Genomic DNA, 25,109 nt, shown 5'->3' with positions numbered 1-25,109 from the left:
TCTTGATTTGTGCGACAAATAGACCGCGCAGTAGAGATCAAAGTCTCAGCTTCAGTCAAGACACCACCAATAGCATAGGTGAATGGCCCTACACTGCTGATTTATCAGCAAAAAAACCCTCCCAGGTTAAGACACCCTCCCCAGGGAACAATTTCATCCCACCAACATGCTGTATGTCAACTTACCACCCAGTGCTAACCTAACATGAGAAGAATCTTCCACTGGAAATCAATCTTCTCTGGGACCCCACCCGCACCTCCGGTTCACTATATGTGTGGCGTCAACTTCAGTTAGACTTGGCGCTAAACTGCGTCTCCTACCTCCCCGGCATCACACACATCAGTAGCAGCTTGGCTGCTGAGATGTTTTACTGATTTGTGTGATAAGCAGAAGGCGCAGCAGAGCTCCTAGTCACAGCAAAAAGTGACATCACACAGACACCCTCTCCAGGGAACTACTTCATCCCACCAACCTAGTATATGTTGGCACAACCCACCCCGTGCTAACTGAACAAGAGAAGAATCTTCCAATGGAAAACACAATCTTCTCTAAGGAACCTACCCACCACCCTTTTAAAAGCCTATAATAGTTGAAAGGTATGCCCTAACTAGTTGAAAGGAGTACAAACTCCAGGAAAAAAATCTACCCTTCTAAGAGAACCCTCCCACCCCACCAATATGCTATAGATGTGGTCTCAACCTCATATCTGACTTGGACCCACACGACGCCTTCTACTTCCCCTGACAATCACACATACCAAGAAGAGTACCACTCTGGCAGCGGAGATACCGTTCTTGATTTGTGCGACAAATAGACCGCGCAGTAGAGATCAAAGTCTCAGCTTCAGTCAAGACACCACCAATAGCATAGGTGAATGGCCCTACACTGCTGATTTATCAGCAAAAAAACCCTCCCAGGTTAAGACACCCTCCCCAGGGAACAATTTCATCCCACCAACATGCTGTATGTCAACTTACCACCCAGTGCTAACCTAACATGAGAAGAATCTTCCACTGGAAATCAATCTTCTCTGGGACCCCACCCGCACCTCCGGTTCACTATATGTGTGGCGTCAACTTCAGTTAGACTTGGCGCTAAACTGCGTCTCCTACCTCCCCGGCATCACACACATCAGTAGCAGCTTGGCTGCTGAGATGTTTTACTGATTTGTGTGATAAGCAGAAGGCGCAGCAGAGCTCCTAGTCACAGCAAAAAGTGACATCACACAGACACCCTCTCCAGGGAACTACTTCATCCCACCAACCTAGTATATGTTGGCACAACCCACCCCGTGCTAACTGAACAAGAGAAGAATCTTCCAATGGAAAACACAATCTTCTCTAAGGAATCTACCCCCCACCCTTTTAAAAGCCTATAATAGTTGAAAGGTATGCCCTAACTAGTTGAAAGGAGTACAAACTCCAGGAAAAAATCCACCCTTCTAAGAGAACCCTCCCACCCCACCAATATGCTATAGATGTGGTCTCAACCTCACTTCTGACTTGGACCCACACGACGCCTTCTACTTTTCTTGACAATCATACATACCAAGAAGAGTACCACTCTGGCAGCGAAAATACCGTTCTGGATTTGTGCAACAAATAGACCGCGCAGTAGAGATCAAAGTCTCAGCTTCAGTCAAGACACCAACAATAGCATAGGTGAATGGCCCTACACTGCTGATTTATCAGCAAAAAAACCCTCCCAGATTAAGACACCCTCCCCAGGGAACAATTTCATCCCACCAACATGCTGTATGTCGGCTTCCCACCCAGAGCTAACCTAACATGAGAAGAATCTTCCACTGGAAATCAATCTACTCTGGGACCCTACCCGCACCTCCGGTTCACTATATGTGTGGCGTCAACTTCAGTAAGACTTGGCGCTAAACTGCGTCTCCTACCTCCCCGGCATCACACACATCAGTAGCAGCTTGGCTGCTGAGATGTTTTACTGATTTGTGTGATAAGCAGAAGGCACAGCAGAGATCCTAGTCACAGCAAAAAGTGACATCACACAGACACCCTCCCCAGGGAACTACTTCATCCCACCAACCTAGTATATGTTGGCACAACCCACCCCGTGCTAACTGAACAAGAGAAGAATCTTCCAATGGAAAACACAATCTTCTCTAAGGAACCTACCCCACACCCTTTTAAAAGCCTATAATAGTTGAAAGGTATGCCCTAACTAGTTGAAAGGAGTACAAACTCCAGGAAAAAAAATCTACCCTTCTAAGAGAACCCTCCCACCCAACCAATATGCTATAGATGTGGTCTCAACCTCATATCTGACTTGGACCCACACAACGCCTTCTACTTCCCCTGACAATCACACATACCAAGAAGAGTACCACTCTGGCAGCGGAGATACCGTTCTTGATTTGTGCGACATATAGACTGCGCAGTAGAGATCAAAGTCTCAGCTTCAGTCAAGACACCACCAATAGCATAGGTGAATGGCCCTACACTGCTGATTTATCAGCAAAAAAACCCTCCCAGATTAAGACACCCTCCCCAGGGAACAATTTCATCCCACCAACATGCTGTATGTCGGCTTCCCACCCAGTGCTAACCTAACATGAGAAGAATCTTCCACTGGAAATCAATCTTCTCTGGGACCCCACCCGCACCTCCGGTTCACTATATGTGTGGCGTCAACTTCAGTTAGACTTGGCGCTAAACTGCGTCTCCTACCTCCCCGGCATCACACACATCAGTAGCAGCTTGGCTGCTGAGATGTTTTACTGATTTGTGTGATAAGCAGAAGGCGCACCAGAGATCCTAGTCACAGCAAAAAGTGACATCACACAGACACCCTCCCCAGGGAACTACTTCATCCCACCAACCTAGTATATGTTGGCACAACCCACCCCGTGCTAACTGAACAAGAGAAGAATCTTCAAACGGAAAACACAATCTTCTCTAAGGAACCTACCCCCCACCCTTTTAAAAGCCTATAATAGTTGAAAGGTATGCCCTAACTAGTTGAAAGGAGTACAAACTCCAGGAAAAAAATCTACCCTTCTACGAGAACCCTCCCACCCCACCAATATGCTATAGATGTGGTCTCAACCTCACTTCTGACTTGGACCCACACGATGCCTTCTACTTTTCTTGACAATCATACATACCAAGAAGAGTACCACTCTGGCAGCGAAAATACCGTTCTGGAATTGTGCGACAAATAGACCGCGCAGTAGAGATCAAAGTCTCAGCTTCAGTCAAGACACCAACAATAGCATAGGTGAATGGCCCTACACTGCTGATTTATCAGCAAAAAAACCCTCCCAGATTAAGACACCCTCCCCAGGGAACAATTTCATCCCACCAACATGCTGTATGTCGGCTTCCCACCCAGAGCTAACCTAACATGAGAAGAATCTTCCACTGGAAATCAATCTTCTCTAGGACCCCACCCGCACCTCCGGTTCACTATATGTGGCGTCAACTTCAGTTAGACTTGGCGCTAAACTGCGTCTCCTACCTCCCCGGCATCACACACATCAGTAGCAGCTTGGCTGCTGAGATGTTTTACTGATTTGTGTGATAAGCAGAAGGCGCAGCAGAGATCCTATTCACAGCAAAAAGTGACATCACACAGACACCCTCCCCAGGGAACTACTTCATCCCACCAACCTAGTATATGTTGGCACAACCCACCCCGTGCTAACTGAACAAGAGAAGAATCTTCCAATGGAAAACACAATCTTCTCTAAGGAACCTACCCCCCACCCTTTTAAAAGCCTATAATAGTTGAAAGGTATGCCCTAACTAGTTGAAAGGAGTACAAACTCCAGGAAAAAATCTACCCTTCTAAGAGAACCCTCCCACCCCACCAATATGCTATAGATGTGGTCTCAACCTCATATCTGACTTGGACCCACACGACGCCTTCTACTTCCCCTGACAATCACACATACCAAGAAGAGTACCACTCTGGCAGCAGAGATACCGTTCTTGATTGGTGCGACAAATAGACCGCGCAGTAGAGATCAAAGTCTCAGCTTCAGTCAAGACACCAACAATAGCATAGGTGAATGGCCCTACAGTGCTGATTTATCAGCAAAAAAACCCCTCCCAGATTAAGACACCCTCCCCAGGGAACAATTTCATCCCACCAACATGCTGTATGTCGGCTTCCCACCCAGTGCTAACCTAACATGAGAAGAATCTTCCACTGGAAATCAATCTTCTCTGGGACCCCACCCGCACCTCCGGTTCACTATATGTGTGGCGTCAACTTCAGTTAGACTTGGCGCTAAACTGCGTCTCCTACCTCCCCGGCATCACACACATCAGTAGCAGCTTGGCTGCTGAGATGTTTTACTGATTTGTGTGATAAGCAGAAGGCGCACCAGAGATCCTAGTCACAGCAAAAAGTGACATCACACAGACACCCTCCCCAGGGAACTACTTCATCCCACCAACCTAGTATATGTTGGCACAACCCACTCCGTGCTAACTGAACAAGAGAAGAATCTTCCAATGGAAAACACAATCTTCTCTAAGGAATCTACCCCCCACCCTTTTAAAGCCTATAATAGTTGAAAGGTATGCCCTAACTAGTTGAAAGGAGTACAAACTCCAGGAAAAAATTTACCCTTCTAAGTGAACCCTCCCACCCCACCAATATGCTATAGATGTGGTCTCAACCTCATATCTGACTTGGACCCACACGACGCCTTCTACTTCCCCTGACAATCACACATACCAAGAAGAGTACCACTCTGGCAGCGGAGATACCGTTCTTGATTTGTGCGACAAATGGACCGCGCAGTAGAGATCAAAGTCTCCGCTTCAGTCAAGACACCACCAATAGCATAGGTGAATGGCCCTACACTGCTGATTTATCAGCAAAAAAACCCTCCCAGGTTAAGACACCCTCCCCAGGGAACAATTTCATCCCACCAACATGCTGTATGTCGGCTTCCCACCCAGTGCTAACCTAACATGAGAAGAATCTTCCACTGGAAATCAATCTTCTCTGGGACCCTACCCGCACCTCCGGTTCACTATATGTGTGGCGTCAACTTCAGTAAGACTTGGCGCTAAACTGCGTCTCCTACCTCCCCGGCATCACACACATCAGTAGCAGCTTGGCTGCTGAGATGTTTTACTGATTTGTGTGATAAGCAGAAGGCGCAGCAGAGATCCTAGTCACAGCAAAAAGTGACATCACACAGACACCCTCCCCAGGGAACTACTTCATCCCACCAACCTAGTATATGTTGGCACAACCCACCCCGTGCTAACTGAACAAGAGAAGAATCTTCCAATGGAAAACACAATCTTCTCTAAGGAACCTACCCCCCACCCTTTTAAAAGCCTATAATAGTTGAAAGGTATGCCCTAACTAGTTGAAAGGAGTACAAACTCCAGGAAAAAAATCTACCCTTCTAAGAGAACCCTCCCACCCAACCAATATGCTATAGATGTGGTCTCAACCTCATATCTGACTTGGACCCACACAACGCCTTCTACTTCCCCTGACAATCACACATACCAAGAAGAGTACCACTCTGGCAGCGGAGATACCGTTCTTGATTTGTGCGACAAATAGACTGCGCAGTAGAGATCAAAGTCTCAGCTTCAGTCAAGACACCACCAATAGCATAGGTGAATGGCCCTACACTGCTGATTTATCAGCAAAAAAACCCTCCCAGATTAAGACACCCTCCCCAGGGAACAATTTCATCCCACCAACATGCTGTATGTCGGCTTCCCACCCAGTGCTAACCTAACATGAGAAGAATCTTCCACTGGAAATCAATCTTCTCTGGGACCCCACCCGCACCTCCGGTTCACTATATGTGTGGCGTCAACTTCAGTAAGACTTGGCGCTAAACTGCGTCTCCTACCTCCCCGGCATCACACACATCAGTAGCAGCTTGGCTGCTGAGATGTTTTACTGATTTGTGTGATAAGCAGAAGGCGCAGCAGAGATCCTAGTCACAGCAAAAAGTGACATCACACAGACACCCTCTCCAGGGAACTACTTCATCCCACCAACCTAGTATATGTTGGCACAACCCACCCCGTGCTAACTGAACAAGAGAAGAATCTTCCAATGGAAAACACAATCTCCTCTAAGGAATCTACCCCCCACCCTTTTAAAAGCCTATAATAGTTGAAAGGTATGCCCTAACTAGTTGAAAGGAGTACAAACTCCAGGAAAAAATCCACCCTTCTAAGAGAACCCTCCCACCCCACCAATATGCTATAGATGTGGTCTCAACCTCACTTCTGACTTGGACCCACACGACGCCTTCTACTTTTCTTGACAATCATACATACCAAGAAGAGTACCACTCTGGCAGCGAAAATACCGTTCTGGATTTGTGCAACAAATAGACCGCGCAGTAGAGATCAAAGTCTCAGCTTCAGTCAAGACACCAACAATAGCATAGGTGAATGGCCCTACACTGCTGATTTATCAGCAAAAAAACCCTCCCAGATTAAGACACCCTCCCCAGGGAACAATTTCATCCCACCAACATGCTGTATGTCGGCTTCCCACCCAGAGCTAACCTAACATGAGAAGAATCTTCCACTGGAAATCAATCTACTCTGGGACCCTACCCGCACCTCCGGTTCACTATATGTGTGGCGTCAACTTCAGTAAGACTTGGCGCTAAACTGCGTCTCCTACCTCCCCGGCATCACACACATCAGTAGCAGCTTGGCTGCTGAGATGTTTTACTGATTTGTGTGATAAGCAGAAGGCGCAGCAGAGATCCTAGTCACAGCAAAAAGTGACATCACACAGACACCCTCCCCAGGGAACTACTTCATCCCACCAACCTAGTATATGTTGGCACAACCCACCCCGTGCTAACTGAACAAGAGAAGAATCTTCCAATGGAAAACACAATCTTCTCTAAGGAACCTACCCCACACCCTTTTAAAAGCCTATAATAGTTGAAAGGTATGCCCTAACTAGTTGAAAGGAGTACAAACTCCAGGAAAAAAATCTACCCTTCTAAGAGAACCCTCCCACCCAACCAATATGCTATAGATGTGGTCTCAACCTCATATCTGACTTGGACCCACACGACGCCTTCTACTTCCCCTGACAATCACACATACCAAGAAGAGTACCACTCTGGCAGCGGAGATACCGTTCTTGATTTGTGCGACAAATAGACCGCGCAGTAGAGATCAAAGTCTCAGCTTCAGTCAAGACACCACCAATAGCATAGGTGAATGGCCCTACACTGCTGATTTATCAGCAAAAAAACCCTCCCAGGTTAAGACACCCTCCCCAGGGAACAATTTCATCCCACCAACATGCTGTATGTCAACTTACCACCCAGTGCTAACCTAACATGAGAAGAATCTTCCACTGGAAATCAATCTTCTCTGGGACCCCACCCGCACCTCCGGTTCACTATATGTGTGGCGTCAACTTCAGTTAGACTTGGCGCTAAACTGCGTCTCCTACCTCCCCGGCATCACACACATCAGTAGCAGCTTGGCTGCTGAGATGTTTTACTGATTTGTGTGATAAGCAGAAGGCGCAGCAGAGATCCTAGTCACAGCAAAAAGTGACATCACACAGACACCCTCCCCAGGGAACTACTTCATCCCACCAACCTAGTATATGTTGGCACAACCCACCCCGTGCTAACTGAACAAGAGAAGAATCTTCCAATGGAAAACACAATCTTCTCTAAGGAACCTACCCCCCACCCTTTTAAAAGCCTATAATAGTTGAAAGGTATGCCCTAACTAGTTGAAAGGAGTACAAACTCCAGGAAAAAATCTACCCTTCTAAGAGAACCCTCCCACCCAACCAATATGCTATAGATGTGGTCTCAACCTCATATCTGACTTGGACCCCCACAACGCCTTCTACTTCCCCTGACAATCACACATACCAAGAAGAGTACCACTCTGGCAGCGGAGATACCGTTCTTGATTTGTGCGACAAATAGACTGCGCAGTAGAGATCAAAGTCTCAGCTTCAGTCAAGACACCACCAATAGCATAGGTGAATGGCCCTACACTGCTGATTTATCAGCAAAAAAACCCTCCCAGATTAAGACACCCTCCCCAGGGAACAATTTCATCCCACCAACATGCTGTATGTCGGCTTCCCACCCAGTGCTAACCTAACATGAGAAGAATCTTCCACTGGAAATCAATCTTCTCTGGGACCCCACCCGCACCTCCGGTTCACTATATGTGTGGCGTCAACTTCAGTTAGACTTGGCGCTAAACTGCGTCTCCTACCTCCCCGGCATCACACACATCAGTAGCAGCTTGGCTGCTGAGATGTTTTACTGATTTGTGTGATAAGCAGAAGGCGCAGCAGAGATCCTAGTCACAGCAAAAAGTGACATCACACAGACACCCTCCCCAGGGAACTACTTCATCCCACCAACCTAGTATATGTTGGCACAACCCACCCCGTGCTAACTGAACAAGAGAAGAATCTTCCAATGGAAAACACAATCTTCTCTAAGGAACCTACCCCCCACCCTTTTAAAAGCCTATAATAGTTGAAAGGTATGCCCTAACTAGTTGAAAGGAGTACAAACTCCAGGAAAAAATCTACCCTTCTAAGAGAACCCTCCCACCCCACCAATATGCTATAGATGTGGTCTCAACCTCATATCTGACTTGGACCCACACAACGCCTTCTACTTCCCCTGACAATCACACATACCAAGAAGAGTACCACTCTGGCAGCAGAGATACCGTTCTTGATTGGTGCGACAAATAGACCGCGCAGTAGAGATCAAAGTCTCAGCTTCAGTCAAGACACCACCAATAGCATAGGTGAATGGCCCTACACTGCTGATTTATCAGCAAAAAAACCCCTCCCAGATTAAGACACCCTCCCCAGGGAACAATTTCATCCCACCAACATGCTGTATGTCGGCTTCCCACCCAGTGCTAACCTAACATGAGAAGAATCTTCCACTGGAAATCAATCTTCTCTGGGACCCCACCCGCACCTCCGGTTCACTATATGTGTGGCGTCAACTTCAGTTAGACTTGGCGCTAAACTGCGTCTCCTACCTCCCCGGCATCACACACATCAGTAGCAGCTTGGCTGCTGAGATGTTTTACTGATTTGTGTGATAAGCAGAAGGCGCACCAGAGATCCTAGTCACAGCAAAAAGTGACATCACACAGACACCCTCCCCAGGGAACTACTTCATCCCACCAACCTAGTATATGTTGGCACAACCCACCCCGTGCTAACTGAACAAGAGAAGAATCTTCAAACGGAAAACACAATCTTCTCTAAGGAACCTACCCCCCACCCTTTTAAAAGCCTATAATAGTTGAAAGGTATGCCCTAACTAGTTGAAAGGAGTACAAACTCCAGGAAAAAAATCTACCCTTCTACGAGAACCCTCCCACCCCACCAATATGCTATAGATGTGGTCTCAACCTCACTTCTGACTTGGACCCACACGATGCCTTCTACTTTTCTTGACAATCATACATACCAAGAAGAGTACCACTCTGGCAGCGAAAATACCGTTCTGGAATTGTGCGACAAATAGACCGCGCAGTAGAGATCAAAGTCTCAGCTTCAGTCAAGACACCAACAATAGCATAGGTGAATGGCCCTACACTGCTGATTTATCAGCAAAAAAACCCTCCCAGATTAAGACACCCTCCCCAGGGAACAATTTCATCCCACCAACATGCTGTATGTCGGCTTCCCACCCAGACCTAACCTAACATGAGAAGAATCTTCCACTGGAAATCAATCTTCTCTAGGACCCCACCCGCACCTCCGGTTCACTATATGTGGCGTCAACTTCAGTTAGACTTGGCGCTAAACTGCGTCTCCTACCTCCCCGGCATCACACACATCAGTAGCAGCTTGGCTGCTGAGATGTTTTACTGATTTGTGTGATAAGCAGAAGGCGCAGCAGAGATCCTATTCACAGCAAAAAGTGACATCACACAGACACCCTCCCCAGGGAACTACTTCATCCCACCAACCTAGTATATGTTGGCACAACCCACCCCGTGCTAACTGAACAAGAGAAGAATCTTCCAATGGAAAACACAATCTTCTCTAAGGAACCTACCCCCCACCCTTTTAAAAGCCTATAATAGTTGAAAGGTATGCCCTAACTAGTTGAAAGGAGTACAAACTCCAGGAAAAAATCTACCCTTCTAAGAGAACCCTCCCACCCCACCAATATGCTATAGATGTGGTCTCAACCTCATATCTGACTTGGACCCACACGACGCCTTCTACTTCCCCTGACAATCACACATACCAAGAAGAGTACCACTCTGGCAGCAGAGATACCGTTCTTGATTGGTGCGACAAATAGACCGCGCAGTAGAGATCAAAGTCTCAGCTTCAGTCAAGACACCAACAATAGCATAGGTGAATGGCCCTACAGTGCTGATTTATCAGCAAAAAAACCCCTCCCAGATTAAAACACCCTCCCCAGGGAACAATTTCATCCCACCAACATGCTGTATGTCGGCTTCCCACCCAGTGCTAACCTAACATGAGAAGAATCTTCCACTGGAAATCAATCTTCTCTGGGACCCCACCCGCACCTCCGGTTCACTATATGTGTGGCGTCAACTTCAGTTAGACTTGGCGCTAAACTGCGTCTCCTACCTCCCCGGCATCACACACATCAGTAGCAGCTTGGCTGCTGAGATGTTTTACTGATTTGTGTGATAAGCAGAAGGCGCACCAGAGATCCTAGTCACAGCAAAAAGTGACATCACACAGACACCCTCCCCAGGGAACTACTTCATCCCACCAACCTAGTATATGTTGGCACAACCCACTCCGTGCTAACTGAACAAGAGAAGAATCTTCCAATGGAAAACACAATCTTCTCTAAGGAATCTACCCCCCACCCTTTTAAAGCCTATAATAGTTGAAAGGTATGCCCTAACTAGTTGAAAGGAGTACAAACTCCAGGAAAAAATTTACCCTTCTAAGTGAACCCTCCCACCCCACCAATATGCTATAGATGTGGTCTCAACCTCACATCTGACTTGGACCCACACGATGCCTTCAACTTTTCTTAACAATGACACATACCAAGAAGAGTACCACTCTGGCAGCGGAGATACCGTTCTTGATTGGTGCGACAAATAGACTGCGCAGTAGAGATCAAAGTCTCCGCTTCAGTCAAGACACCAACAATAGCATAGGTGAATGGCCCTACACTGCTGATTTATCAGCAAAAAAAACCCTCCCAGATTAAGACACCCTCCCCAGGGAACAATTTCATCCCACCAACATGCTGTATGTCGGCTTCCCACCTAGTGCTAACCTAACATGAGAAGAATCTTCCACTGGAAATCAATCTTCTCTGGGACCCTACCCGCACCTCCGGTTCACTATATGTGTGGCGTCAACTTCAGTTAGACTTGGCGCTAAACTGCGTCTCCTACCTCCCCGGCATCACACACATCAGTAGCAGCTTGGCTGCTGAGATGTTTTACTGATTTGTGTGATAAGCAGAAGGCGCAGCAGAGATCCTAGTCACAGCAAAAAGTGACATCACACAGACACCCTCCCCAGGGAACTACTTCATCCCACCAACCTAGTATATGTTGGCACAACCCACCCCGTGCTAACTGAACAAGAGAAGAATCTTCCAATGGAAAACACAATCTTCTCTAAGGAACCTACTCCCCACCCTTTTAAAAGCCTATAATAGTTGAAAGGTATGCCCTAACTAGTTGAAAGGAGTACAAACTCCAGGAAAAAAATCTACCCTTCTAAGAGAACCCTCCCACCCCACCAATATGCTATAGATGTGGTCTCAACCTCATATCTGACTTGGACCCACACGACGCCTTCTACTTCCCCTGACAATCACACATACCAAGAAGAGTACCACTCTGGCAGCGGAGATACCGTTCTTGATTTGTGCGACAAATAGACTGCGCAGTAGAGATCAAAGTCTCAGCTTCAGTCAAGACACCACCAATAGCATAGGTGAATGGCCCTACACTGCTGATTTATCAGCAAAAAAACCCTCCCAGGTTAAGACACCCTCCCCAGGGAACAATTTCATCCCACCAACATGCTGTATGTAAACTTACCACCCAGTGCTAACCTAACATGAGAAGAATCTTCCACTGGAAATCAATCTTCTCTGGGACCCTACCCGCACCTCCGGTTCACTATATGTGTGGCGTCAACTTCAGTAAGACTTGGCGCTAAACTGCGTCTCCTACCTCCCCGGCATCACACACATCAGTAGCAGCTTGGCTGCTGAGATGTTTTACTGATTTGTGTGATAAGCAGAAGGCGCAGCAGAGATCCTAGTCACAGCAAAAAGTGACATCACACAGACACCCTCCCCAGGGAACTACTTCATCCCACCAACCTAGTATATGTTGGCACAACCCACCCCGTGCTAACTGAAAAAGAGAAGAATCTTCCAATGGAAAACACAATCTTCTCTAAGGAACCTACCCCCCACCCTTTTAAAAGCCTATAATAGTTGAAAGGTATGCACTAACTAGTTGAAAGGAGTACAAACTCCAGGAAAAAATTTACCCTTCTAAGTGAACCCTCCCACCCCACCAATATGCTATAGATGTGGTCTCGACCTCATATCTGACTTGGACCCACACAACGCCTTCTACTTCCCCTGACAATCACACATACCAAGAAGAGTACCACTCTGGCAGCGGAGATACCGTTCTTGATTTGTGCGACAAATAGACTGCGCAGTAGAGATCAAAGTCTCAGCTTCAGTCAAGACACCACCAATAGCATAGGTGAATGGCCCTACACTGCTGATTTATCAGCAAAAAAAACCCTCCCAGATTAAGACACCCTCCCCAGGGAACAATTTCATCCCACCAACATGCTGTATGTCGGCTTCCCACCCAGTGCTAACCTAACATGAGAAGAATCTTCCACTGGAAATCAATCTTCTCTGGGACCCCACCCGCACCTCCGGTTCACTATATGTGTGGCGTCAACTTCAGTTAGACTTGGCGCTAAACTGCGTCTCCTACCTCCCCGGCATCACACACATCAGTAGCAGCTTGGCTGCTGAGATGTTTTACTGATTTGTGTGATAAGCAGAAGGCGCACCAGAGATCCTAGTCACAGCAAAAAGTGACATCACACAGACACCCTCCCCAGGGAACTACTTCATCCCACCAACCTAGTATATGTTGGCACAACCCACCCCGTGCTAACTGAACAAGAGAAGAATCTTCCAATGGAAAACACAATCTTCTCTAAGGAACCTACCCCCCACCCTTTTAAAAACCTATAATAGTTGAAAGGTATGCCCTAACTAGTTGAAAGGAGTACAAACTCCAGGAAAAAATCGACCCTTCTAAGAGAACCCTCCCACCCCACCAATATGCTATAGATGTGGTCTCAACCTCACATCTGACTTGGACCCACACAACGCATTCTACTTCCCCTGACAATCACACATACCAAGAAGAGTACCACTCTGGCAGCGGAGATACCGTTCTTGATTTGTGCGACAAATAGACCGCGCAGTAGAGATCAAAGTCTCCGCTTCAGTCAAGACACCACCAATAGCATAGGTGAATGGCCCTACACTGCTGATTTAGCAGCAAAAAACCCCTCCCAGATTAAGACACCCTCCCCAGGGAACAATTTCATCCCACCAACATGCTGTATGTCGGCTTCCCACCCAGTGCTAACCTAACATGAGAAGAATCTTCCACTGGAAATCAATCTTCTCTGGGACCCTACCCGCACCTCCGGTTCACTATATGTGTGGCGTCAACTTCAGTTAGACTTGGCGCTAAACTGCGTCTCCTACCTCCCCGGCATCACACACATCAGTAGCAGCTTGGCTGCTGAGATGTTTTACTGATTTGTGTGATAAGCAGAAGGCGCAGCAGAGATCCTAGTCACAGCAAAAAGTGACATCACACAGACACCCTCCCCAGGGAACTACTTCATCCCACCAACCTAGTATATGTTGGCACAACCCACCCCGTGCTAACTGAACAAGAGAAGAATCTTCCAATGGAAAACACAATCTTCTCTAAGGAATCTACCCCCCACCCTTTTAAAAGCCTATAATAGTTGAAAGATATGCCCTAACTAGTTGAAAGGAGTACAAACTCCAGGAAAAAATCCACCCTTCTAAGAGAACCCTCCCACCCCACCAATATGCTATAGATGTGGTCTCAACCTCACTTCTGACTTGGACCCACACGACGCCTTCTACTTTTCTTGACAATCATACATACCAAGTAGAGTACCACTCTGGCAGCGAAAATACCGTTCTGGATTTGTGCAACAAATAGACCGCGCAGTAGAGATCAAAGTCTCAGCTTCAGTCAAGACACCAACAATAGCATAGGTGAATGGCCCTACACTGCTGATTTATCAGCAAAAAAACCCTCCCAGATTAAGACACCCTCCCCAGGGAACAATTTCATCCCACCAACATGCTGTATGTCGGCTTCCCACCCAGAGCTAACCTAACATGAGAAGAATCTTCCACTGGAAATCAATCTACTCTGGGACCCTACCCGCACCTCCGGTTCACTATATGTGTGGCGTCAACTTCAGTTAGACTTGGCGCTAAACTGCGTCTCCTACCTCCCCGGCATCACACACATCAGTAGCAGCTTGGCTGCTGAGATGTTTTACTGATTTGTGTGATAAGCAGAAGGCGCAGCAGAGATCCTAGTCACAGCAAAAAGTGACATCACACAGACACCCTCCCCAGGGAACTACTTCATCCCACCAACCTAGTATATGTTGGCACAACCCACCCCGTGCTAACTGAACAAGAGAAGAATCTTCCAATGGAAAACACAATCTTCTCTAAGGAACCTACCCCCCACCCTTTTAAAAGCCTATAATAGTTGAAAGGTATGCCCTAACTAGTTGAAAGGAGTACAAACTCCAGGAAAAAATCTACCCTTCTAAGAGAACCCTCCCACCCCACCAATATGCTATAGATGTGGTCTCAACCTCATATCTGACTTGGACCCACACAACGCCTTCTACTTCCCCTGACAATCACACATACCAAGAAGAGTACCACTCTGGCAGCAGAGATACCGTTCTTGATTGGTGCGACAAATAGACCGCGCAGTAGAGATCAAAGTCTCAGCTTCAGTCAAGACACCACCAATAGCATAGGTGAATGGCCCTACACTGCTGATTTATCAGCAAAAAAACCCCTCCCAGATTAAGACACCCTCCCCAGGGAACAATTTCATCCCACCAACATGCTGTATGTCGGCTTCCCACCCAGTGCTAACCTAACATGAGAAGAATCTTCCACTGGAAATCAATCTTCTCTGGGACCCCACCCGCACCTCCGGTTCACTATATGTGTGGCGTCAACTTCAGTTAGACTTGGCGCTAAACTGCGTCTCCTACCTCCCCGGCATCACACACATCAGTAGCAGCTTGGCTGCTGAGATGTTTTACTGATTTGTGTGATAAGCAGAAGGCGCACCAGAGATCCTAGTCACAGCAAAAAGTGACATCACACAGACACCCTCCCCAGGGAACTACTTCATCCCACCAACCTAGTATATGTTGGCACAACCCACCCCGTGCTAACTGAACAAGAGAAGAATCTTCAAACGGAAAACACAATCTTCTCTAAGGAACCTACCCCCCACCCTTTTAAAAGCCTATAATAGTTGAAAGGTATGCCCTAACTAGTTGAAAGGAGTACAAACTCCAGGAAAAAAATCTACCCTTCTACGAGAACCCTCCCACCCCACCAATATGCTATAGATGTGGTCTCAACCTCACTTCTGACTTGGACCCACACGATGCCTTCTACTTTTCTTGACAATCATACATACCAAGAAGAGTACCACTCTGGCAGCGAAAATACCGTTCTGGAATTGTGCGACAAATAGACCGCGCAGTAGAGATCAAAGTCTCAGCTTCAGTCAAGACACCAACAATAGCATAGGTGAATGGCCCTACACTGCTGATTTATCAGCAAAAAAACCCTCCCAGATTAAGACACCCTCCCCAGGGAACAATTTCATCCCACCAACATGCTGTATGTCGGCTTCCCACCCAGAGCTAACCTAACATGAGAAGAATCTTCCACTGGAAATCAATCTTCTCTAGAACCCCACCCGCACCTCCGGTTCACTATATGTGGCGTCAACTTCAGTTAGACTTGGCGCTAAACTGCGTCTCCTACCTCCCCGGCATCACACACATCAGTAGCAGCTTGGCTGCTGAGATGTTTTACTGATTTGTGTGATAAGCAGAAGGCGCAGCAGAGATCCTATTCACAGCAAAAAGTGACATCACACAGACACCCTCCCCAGGGAACTACTTCATCCCACCAACCTAGTATATGTTGGCACAACCCACCCCGTGCTAACTGAACAAGAGAAGAATCTTCCAATGGAAAACACAATCTTCTCTAAGGAACCTACCCCCCACCCTTTTAAAAGCCTATAATAGTTGAAAGGTATGCCCTAACTAGTTGAAAGGAGTACAAACTCCAGGAAAAAATCTACCCTTCTAAGAGAACCCTCCCACCCCACCAATATGCTATAGATGTGGTCTCAACCTCATATCTGACTTGGACCCACACGACGCCTTCTACTTCCCCTGACAATCACACATACCAAGAAGAGTACCACTCTGGCAGCAGAGATACCGTTCTTGATTGGTGCGACAAATAGACCGCGCAGTAGAGATCAAAGTCTCAGCTTCAGTCAAGACACCAACAATAGCATAGGTGAATGGCCCTACAGTGCTGATTTATCAGCAAAAAAACCCCTCCCAGATTAAGACACCCTCCCCAGGGAACAATTTCATCCCACCAACATGCTGTATGTCGGCTTCCCACCCAGTGCTAACCTAACATGAGAAGAATCTTCCACTGGAAATCAATCTTCTCTGGGACCCCACCCGCACCTCCGGTTCACTATATGTGTGGCGTCAACTTCAGTTAGACTTGGCGCTAAACTGCGTCTCCTACCTCCCAGGCATCACACACATCAGTAGCAGCTTGGCTGCTGAGATGTTTTACTGATTTGTGTGATAAGCAGAAGGCGCACCAGAGATCCTAGTCACAGCAAAAAGTGACATCACACAGACACCCTCCCCAGGGAACTACTTCATCCCACCAACCTAGTATATGTTGGCACAACCCACTCCGTGCTAACTGAACAAGAGAAGAATCTTCCAATGGAAAACACAATCTTCTCTAAGGAATCTACCCCCCACCCTTTTAAAGCCTATAATAGTTGAAAGGTATGCCCTAACTAGTTGAAAGGAGTACAAACTCCAGGAAAAAATTTACCCTTCTAAGTGAACCCTCCCACCCCACCAATATGCTATAGATGTGGTCTCAACCTCATATCTGACTTGGACCCACACGACGCCTTCTACTTCCCCTGACAATCACACATACCAAGAAGAGTACCACTCTGGCAGCGGAGATACCGTTCTTGATTTGTGCGACAAATGGACCGCGCAGTAGAGATCAAAGTCTCCGCTTCAGTCAAGACACCACCAATAGCATAGGTGAATGGCCCTACACTGCTGATTTATCAGCAAAAAAACCCTCCCAGGTTAAGACACCCTCCCCAGGGAACAATTTCATCCCACCAACATGCTGTATGTCGGCTTCCCACCCAGTGCTAACCTAACATGAGAAGAATCTTCCACTGGAAATCAATCTTCTCTGGGACCCTACCCGCACCTCCGGTTCACTATATGTGTGGCGTCAACTTCAGTAAGACTTGGCGCTAAACTGCGTCTCCTACCTCCCCGGCATCACACACATCAGTAGCAGCTTGGCTGCTGAGATGTTTTACTGATTTGTGTGATAAGCAGAAGGCGCAGCAGAGATCCTAGTCACAGCAAAAAGTGACATCACACAGACACCCTCCCCAGGGAACTACTTCATCCCACCAACCTAGTATATGTTGGCACAACCCACCCCGTGCTAACTGAACAAGAGAAGAATCTTCCAATGGAAAACACAATCTTCTCTAAGGAACCTACCCCCCACCCTTTTAAAAGCCTATAATAGTTGAAAGGTATGCCCTAACTAGTTGAAAGGAGTACAAACTCCAGGAAAAAAATCTACCCTTCTAAGAGAACCCTCCCACCCAACCAATATGCTATAGATGTGGTCTCAACCTCATATCTGACTTGGACCGACACAACGCCTTCTACTTCCCCTGACAATCACACATACCAAGAAGAGTACCACTCTGGCAGCGGAGATACCGTTCTTGATTTGTGCGACAAATAGACTGCGCAGTAGAGATCAAAGTCTCAGCTTCAGTCAAGACACCACCAATAGCATAGGTGAATGGCCCTACACTGCTGATTTATCAGCAAAAAAACCCTCCCAGATTAAGACACCCTCCCCAGGGAACAATTTCATCCCACCAACATGCTGTATGTCGGCTTCCCACCCAGTGCTAACCTAACATGAGAAGAATCTTCCACTGGAAATCAATCTTCTCTGGGACCCCACCCGCACCTCCGGTTCACTATATGTGTGGCGTCAACTTCAGTAAGACTTGGCGCTAAACTGCGTCTCCTACCTCCCCGGCATCACACACATCAGTAGCAGCTTGGCTGCTGAGATGTTTTACTGATTTGTGTGATAAGCAGAAGGCGCAGCAGAGATCCTAGTCACAGCAAAAAGTGACATCACACAGACACCCTCTCCAGGGAACTACTTCATCCCACCAACCTAGTATATGTTGGCACAACCCACCCCGTGCTAACTGAACAAGAGAAGAATCTTCCAATGGAAAACACAATCTTCTCTAAGGAATCTACCCCCCACCCTTTTAAAAGCCTATAATAGTTGAAAGGTATGCCCTAACTAGTTGAAAGGAGTACAAACTCCAGGAAAAAATCCACCCTTCTAAGAGAACCCTCCCACCCCACCAATATGCTATAGATGTGGTCTCAACCTCACTTCTGACTTGGACCCACACGACGCCTTCTACTTTTCTTGACAATCATACATACCAAGAAGAGTACCACTCTGGCAGCGAAAATACCGTTCTGGATTTGTGCAACAAATAGACCGCGCAGTAGAGATCAAAGTCTCAGCTTCAGTCAAGACACCAACAATAGCATAGGTGAATGGCCCTACACTGCTGATTTATCAGCAAAAAAACCCTCCCAGATTAAGACACCCTCCCCAGGGAACAATTTCATCCCACCAACATGCTGTATGTTGGCTTCCCACCCAGAGCTAACCTAACATGAGAAGAATCTTCCACTGGAAATCAATCTACTCTGGGACCCTACCCGCACCTCCGGTTCACTATATGTGTGGCGTCAACTTCAGTAAGACTTGGCGCTAAACTGCGTCTCCTACCTACCCGGCATCACACACATCAGTAGCAGCTTGGCTGCTGAGATGTTTTACTGATTTGTGTGATAAGCAGAAGGCGCAGCAGAGATCCTAGTCACAGCAAAAAGTGACATCACACAGACACCCTCCCCAGGGAACTACTTCATCCCACCAACCTAGTATATGTTGGCACAACCCACCCCGTGCTAACTGAACAAGAGAAGAATCTTCCAATGGAAAACACAATCTTCTCTAAGGAACCTACCCCACACCCTTTTAAAAGCCTATAATAGTTGAAAGGTATGCCCTAACTAGTTGAAAGGAGTACAAACTCCAGGAAAAAAATCTACCCTTCTAAGAGAACCCTCCCACCCAACCAATATGCTATAGATGTGGTCTCAACCTCATATCTGACTTGGACCCACACAACGCCTTCTACTTCCCCTGACAATCACACATACCAAGAAGAGTACCACTCTGGCAGCGGAGATACCGTTCTTGATTTGTGCGACAAATAGACTGCGCAGTAGAGATCAAAGTCTCAGCTTCAGTCAAGACACCACCAATAGCATAGGTGAATGGCCCTACACTGCTGATTTATCAGCAAAAAAACCCTCCCAGATTAAGACACCCTCCCCAGGGAACAATTTCATCCCACCAACATGCTGTATGTCGGCTTCCCACCCAGTGCTAACCTAACATGAGAAGAATCTTCCACTGGAAATCAATCTTCTCTGGGACCCCACCCGCACCTCCGGTTCACTATATGTGTGGCGTCAACCTCAGTTAGACTTGGCGCTAAACTGCGTCTCCTACCTCCCCGGCATCACACACATCAGTAGCAGCTTGGCTGCTGAGATGTTTTACTGATTTGTGTGATAAGCAGAAGGCGCAGCAGAGATCCTAGTCACAGCAAAAAGTGACATCACACAGACACCCTCCCCAGGGAACTACTTCATCCCACCAACCTAGTATATGTTGGCACAACCCACCCCGTGCTAACTGAACAAGAGAAGAATCTTCCAATGGAAAACACAATCTTCTCTAAGGAACCTACCCACCACCCTTTTAAAAGCCTATAATAGTTGAAAGGTATGCCCTAACTAGTTGAAAGGAGTACAAACTCCAGGAAAAAAATCTACCCTTCTAAGAGAACCCTCCCACCCCACCAATATGCTATAGATGTGGTCTCAACCTCATATCTGACTTGGACCCACACGACGCCTTCTACTTCCCCTGACAATCACACATACCAAGAAGAGTACCACTCTGGCAGCGGAGATACCGTTCTTGATTTGTGCGACAAATAGACCGCGCAGTAGAGATCAAAGTCTCAGCTTCAGTCAAGACACCACCAATAGCATAGGTGAATGGCCCTACACTGCTGATTTATCAGCAAAAAAACCCTCCCAGGTTAAGACACCCTCCCCAGGGAACAATTTCATCCCACCAACATGCTGTATGTCAACTTACCACCCAGTGCTAACCTAACATGAGAAGAATCTTCCACTGGAAATCAATCTTCTCTGGGACCCCACCCGCACCTCCGGTTCACTATATGTGTGGCGTCAACTTCAGTTAGACTTGGCGCTAAACTGCGTCTCCTACCTCCCCGGCATCACACACATCAGTAGCAGCTTGGCTGCTGAGATGTTTTACTGATTTGTGTGATAAGCAGAAGGCGCAGCAGAGATCCTAGTCACAGCAAAAAGTGACATCACACAGACACCCTCCCCAGGGAACTACTTCATCCCACCAACCTAGTATATGTTGGCACAACCCACCCCGTGCTAACTGAACAAGAGAAGAATCTTCCAATGGAAAACACAATCTTCTCTAAGGAACCTACCCCCCACCCTTTTAAAAGCCTATAATAGTTGAAAGGTATGCCCTAACTAGTTGAAAGGAGTACAAACTCCAGGAAAAAATCTACCCTTCTAAGAGAACCCTCCCACCCAACCAATATGCTATAGATGTGGTCTCAACCTCATATCTGACTTGGACCCCCACAACGCCTTCTACTTCCCCTGACAATCACACATACCAAGAAGAGTACCACTCTGGCAGCGGAGATACCGTTCTTGATTTGTGCGACAAATAGACTGCGCAGTAGAGATCAAAGTCTCAGCTTCAGTCAAGACACCACCAATAGCATAGGTGAATGGCCCTACACTGCTGATTTATCAGCAAAAAAACCCTCCCAGATTAAGACACCCTCCCCAGGGAACAATTTCATCCCACCAACATGCTGTATGTCGGCTTCCCACCCAGTGCTAACCTAACATGAGAAGAATCTTCCACTGGAAATCAATCTTCTCTGGGACCCCACCCGCACCTCTGGTTCACTATATGTGTGGCGTCAACTTCAGTTAGACTTGGCGCTAAACTGCGTCTCCTACCTCCCCGGCATCACACACATCAGTAGCAGCTTGGCTGCTGAGATGTTTTACTGATTTGTGTGATAAGCAGAAGGCGCAGCAGAGATCTTAGTCACAGCAAAAAGTGACATCACACAGACACCCTCCCCAGGGAACTACTTCATCCCACCAACCTAGTATATGTTGGCACAACCCACCCCGTGCTAACTGAACAAGAGAAGAATCTTCCAATGGAAAACACAATCTTCTCTAAGGAACCTACCCCCCACCCTTTTAAAAGCCTATAATAGTTGAAAGGTATGCCCTAACTAGTTGAAAGGAGTACAAACTCCAGGAAAAAATCTACCCTTCTAAGAGAACCCTCCCACCCCACCAATATGCTATAGATGTGGTCTCAACCTCATATCTGACTTGGACCCACACAACGCCTTCTACTTCCCCTGACAATCACACATACCAAGAAGAGTACCACTCTGGCAGCAGAGATACCGTTCTTGATTGGTGCGACAAATAGACCGCGCAGTAGAGATCAAAGTCTCAGCTTCAGTCAAGACACCACCAATAGCATAGGTGAATGGCCCTACACTGCTGATTTATCAGCAAAAAAACCCCTCCCAGATTAAGACACCCTCCCCAGGGAACAATTTCATCCCACCAACATGCTGTATGTCGGCTTCCCACCCAGTGCTAACCTAACATGAGAAGAATCTTCCACTGGAAATCAATCTTCTCTGGGACCCCACCCGCACCTCCGGTTCACTATATGTGTGGCGTCAACTTCAGTTAGACTTGGCGCTAAACTGCGTCTCCTACCTCCCCGGCATCACACACATCAGTAGCAGCTTGGCTGCTGAGATGTTTTACTGATTTGTGTGATAAGCAGAAGGCGCAGCAGAGATCCTAGTCACAGCAAAAAGTGACATCACACAGACACCCTCCCCAGGGAACTACTTCATCCCACCAACCTAGTATATGTTGGCACAACCCACCCCGTGCTAACTGAACAAGAGAAGAATCTTCCAATGGAAAACACAATCTTCTCTAAGGAACCTACCCCCCACCCTTTTAAAAGCCTATAATAGTTGAAAGGTATGCCCTAACTAGTTGAAAGGAGTACAAACTCCAGGAAAAAAATCTACCCTTCTAAGAGAACCCTCCCACCCAACCAATATGCTATAGATGTGGTCTCAACCTCATATCTGACTTGGACCGACACAACGCCTTCTACTTCCCCTGACAATCACACATACCAAGAAGAGTACCACTCTGGCAGCGGAGATACCGTTCTTGATTTGTGCGACAAATAGACTGCGCAGTAGAGATCAAAGTCTCAGCTTCAGTCAAGACACCACCAATAGCATAGGTGAATGGCCCTACACTGCTGATTTATCAGCAAAAAAACCCTCCCAGATTAAGACACCCTCCCCAGGGAACAATTTCATCCCACCAACATGCTGTATGTCGGCTTCCCACCCAGTGCTAACCTAACATGAGAAGAATCTTCCACTGGAAATCAATCTTCTCTGGGACCCCACCCGCACCTCCGGTTCACTATATGTGTGGCGTCAACTTCAGTAAGACTTGGCGCTAAACTGCGTCTCCTACCTCCCCGGCATCACACACATCAGTAGCAGCTTGGCTGCTGAGATGTTTTACTGATTTGTGTGATAAGCAGAAGGCGCAGCAGAGATCCTAGTCACAGCAAAAAGTGACATCACACAGACACCCTCTCCAGGGAACTACTTCATCCCACCAACCTAGTATATGTTGGCACAACCCACCCCGTGCTAACTGAACAAGAGAAGAATCTTCCAATGGAAAACACAATCTTCTCTAAGGAATCTACCCCCCACCCTTTTAAAAGCCTATAATAGTTGAAAGGTATGCCCTAACTAGTTGAAAGGAGTACAAACTCCAGGAAAAAATCCACCCTTCTAAGAGAACCCTCCCACCCCACCAATATGCTATAGATGTGGTCTCAACCTCACTTCTGACTTGGACCCACACGACGCCTTCTACTTTTCTTGACAATCATACATACCAAGAAGAGTACCACTCTGGCAGCGAAAATACCGTTCTGGATTTGTGCAACAAATAGACCGCGCAGTAGAGATCAAAGTCTCAGCTTCAGTCAAGACACCAACAATAGCATAGGTGAATGGCCCTACACTGCTGATTTATCAGCAAAAAAACCCTCCCAGATTAAGACACCCTCCCCAGGGAACAATTTCATCCCACCAACATGCTGTATGTTGGCTTCCCACCCAGAGCTAACCTAACATGAGAAGAATCTTCCACTGGAAATCAATCTACTCTGGGACCCTACCCGCACCTCCGGTTCACTATATGTGTGGCGTCAACTTCAGTAAGACTTGGCGCTAAACTGCGTCTCCTACCTACCCGGCATCACACACATCAGTAGCAGCTTGGCTGCTGAGATGTTTTACTGATTTGTGTGATAAGCAGAAGGCGCAGCAGAGATCCTAGTCACAGCAAAAAGTGACATCACACAGACACCCTCCCCAGGGAACTACTTCATCCCACCAACCTAGTATATGTTGGCACAACCCACCCCGTGCTAACTGAACAAGAGAAGAATCTTCCAATGGAAAACACAATCTTCTCTAAGGAACCTACCCCACACCCTTTTAAAAGCCTATAATAGTTGAAAGGTATGCCCTAACTAGTTGAAAGGAGTACAAACTCCAGGAAAAAAATCTACCCTTCTAAGAGAACCCTCCCACCCAACCAATATGCTATAGATGTGGTCTCAACCTCATATCTGACTTGGACCCACACAACGCCTTCTACTTCCCCTGACAATCACACATACCAAGAAGAGTACCACTCTGGCAGCGGAGATACCGTTCTTGATTTGTGCGACAAATAGACTGCGCAGTAGAGATCAAAGTCTCAGCTTCAGTCAAGACACCACCAATAGCATAGGTGAATGGCCCTACACTGCTGATTTATCAGCAAAAAAACCCTCCCAGATTAAGACACCCTCCCCAGGGAACAATTTCATCCCACCAACATGCTGTATGTCGGCTTCCCACCCAGTGCTAACCTAACATGAGAAGAATCTTCCACTGGAAATCAATCTTCTCTGGGACCCCACCCGCACCTCCGGTTCACTATATGTGTGGCGTCAACCTCAGTTAGACTTGGCGCTAAACTGCGTCTCCTACCTCCCCGGCATCACACACATCAGTAGCAGCTTGGCTGCTGAGATGTTTTACTGATTTGTGTGATAAGCAGAAGGCGCAGCAGAGATCCTAGTCACAGCAAAAAGTGACATCACACAGACACCCTCCCCAGGGAACTACTTCATCCCACCAACCTAGTATATGTTGGCACAACCCACCCCGTGCTAACTGAACAAGAGAAGAATCTTCCAATGGAAAACACAATCTTCTCTAAGGAACCTACCCACCACCCTTTTA

The sequence above is a fragment of the Hyperolius riggenbachi genome, chromosome 2 (genome assembly GCF_040937935.1).
Source record: "Hyperolius riggenbachi isolate aHypRig1 chromosome 2, aHypRig1.pri, whole genome shotgun sequence".
Classification (NCBI taxonomy): Eukaryota; Metazoa; Chordata; class Amphibia; order Anura; family Hyperoliidae; genus Hyperolius; species Hyperolius riggenbachi.
Note: the sequence above shows the minus strand (reverse complement) of the source record.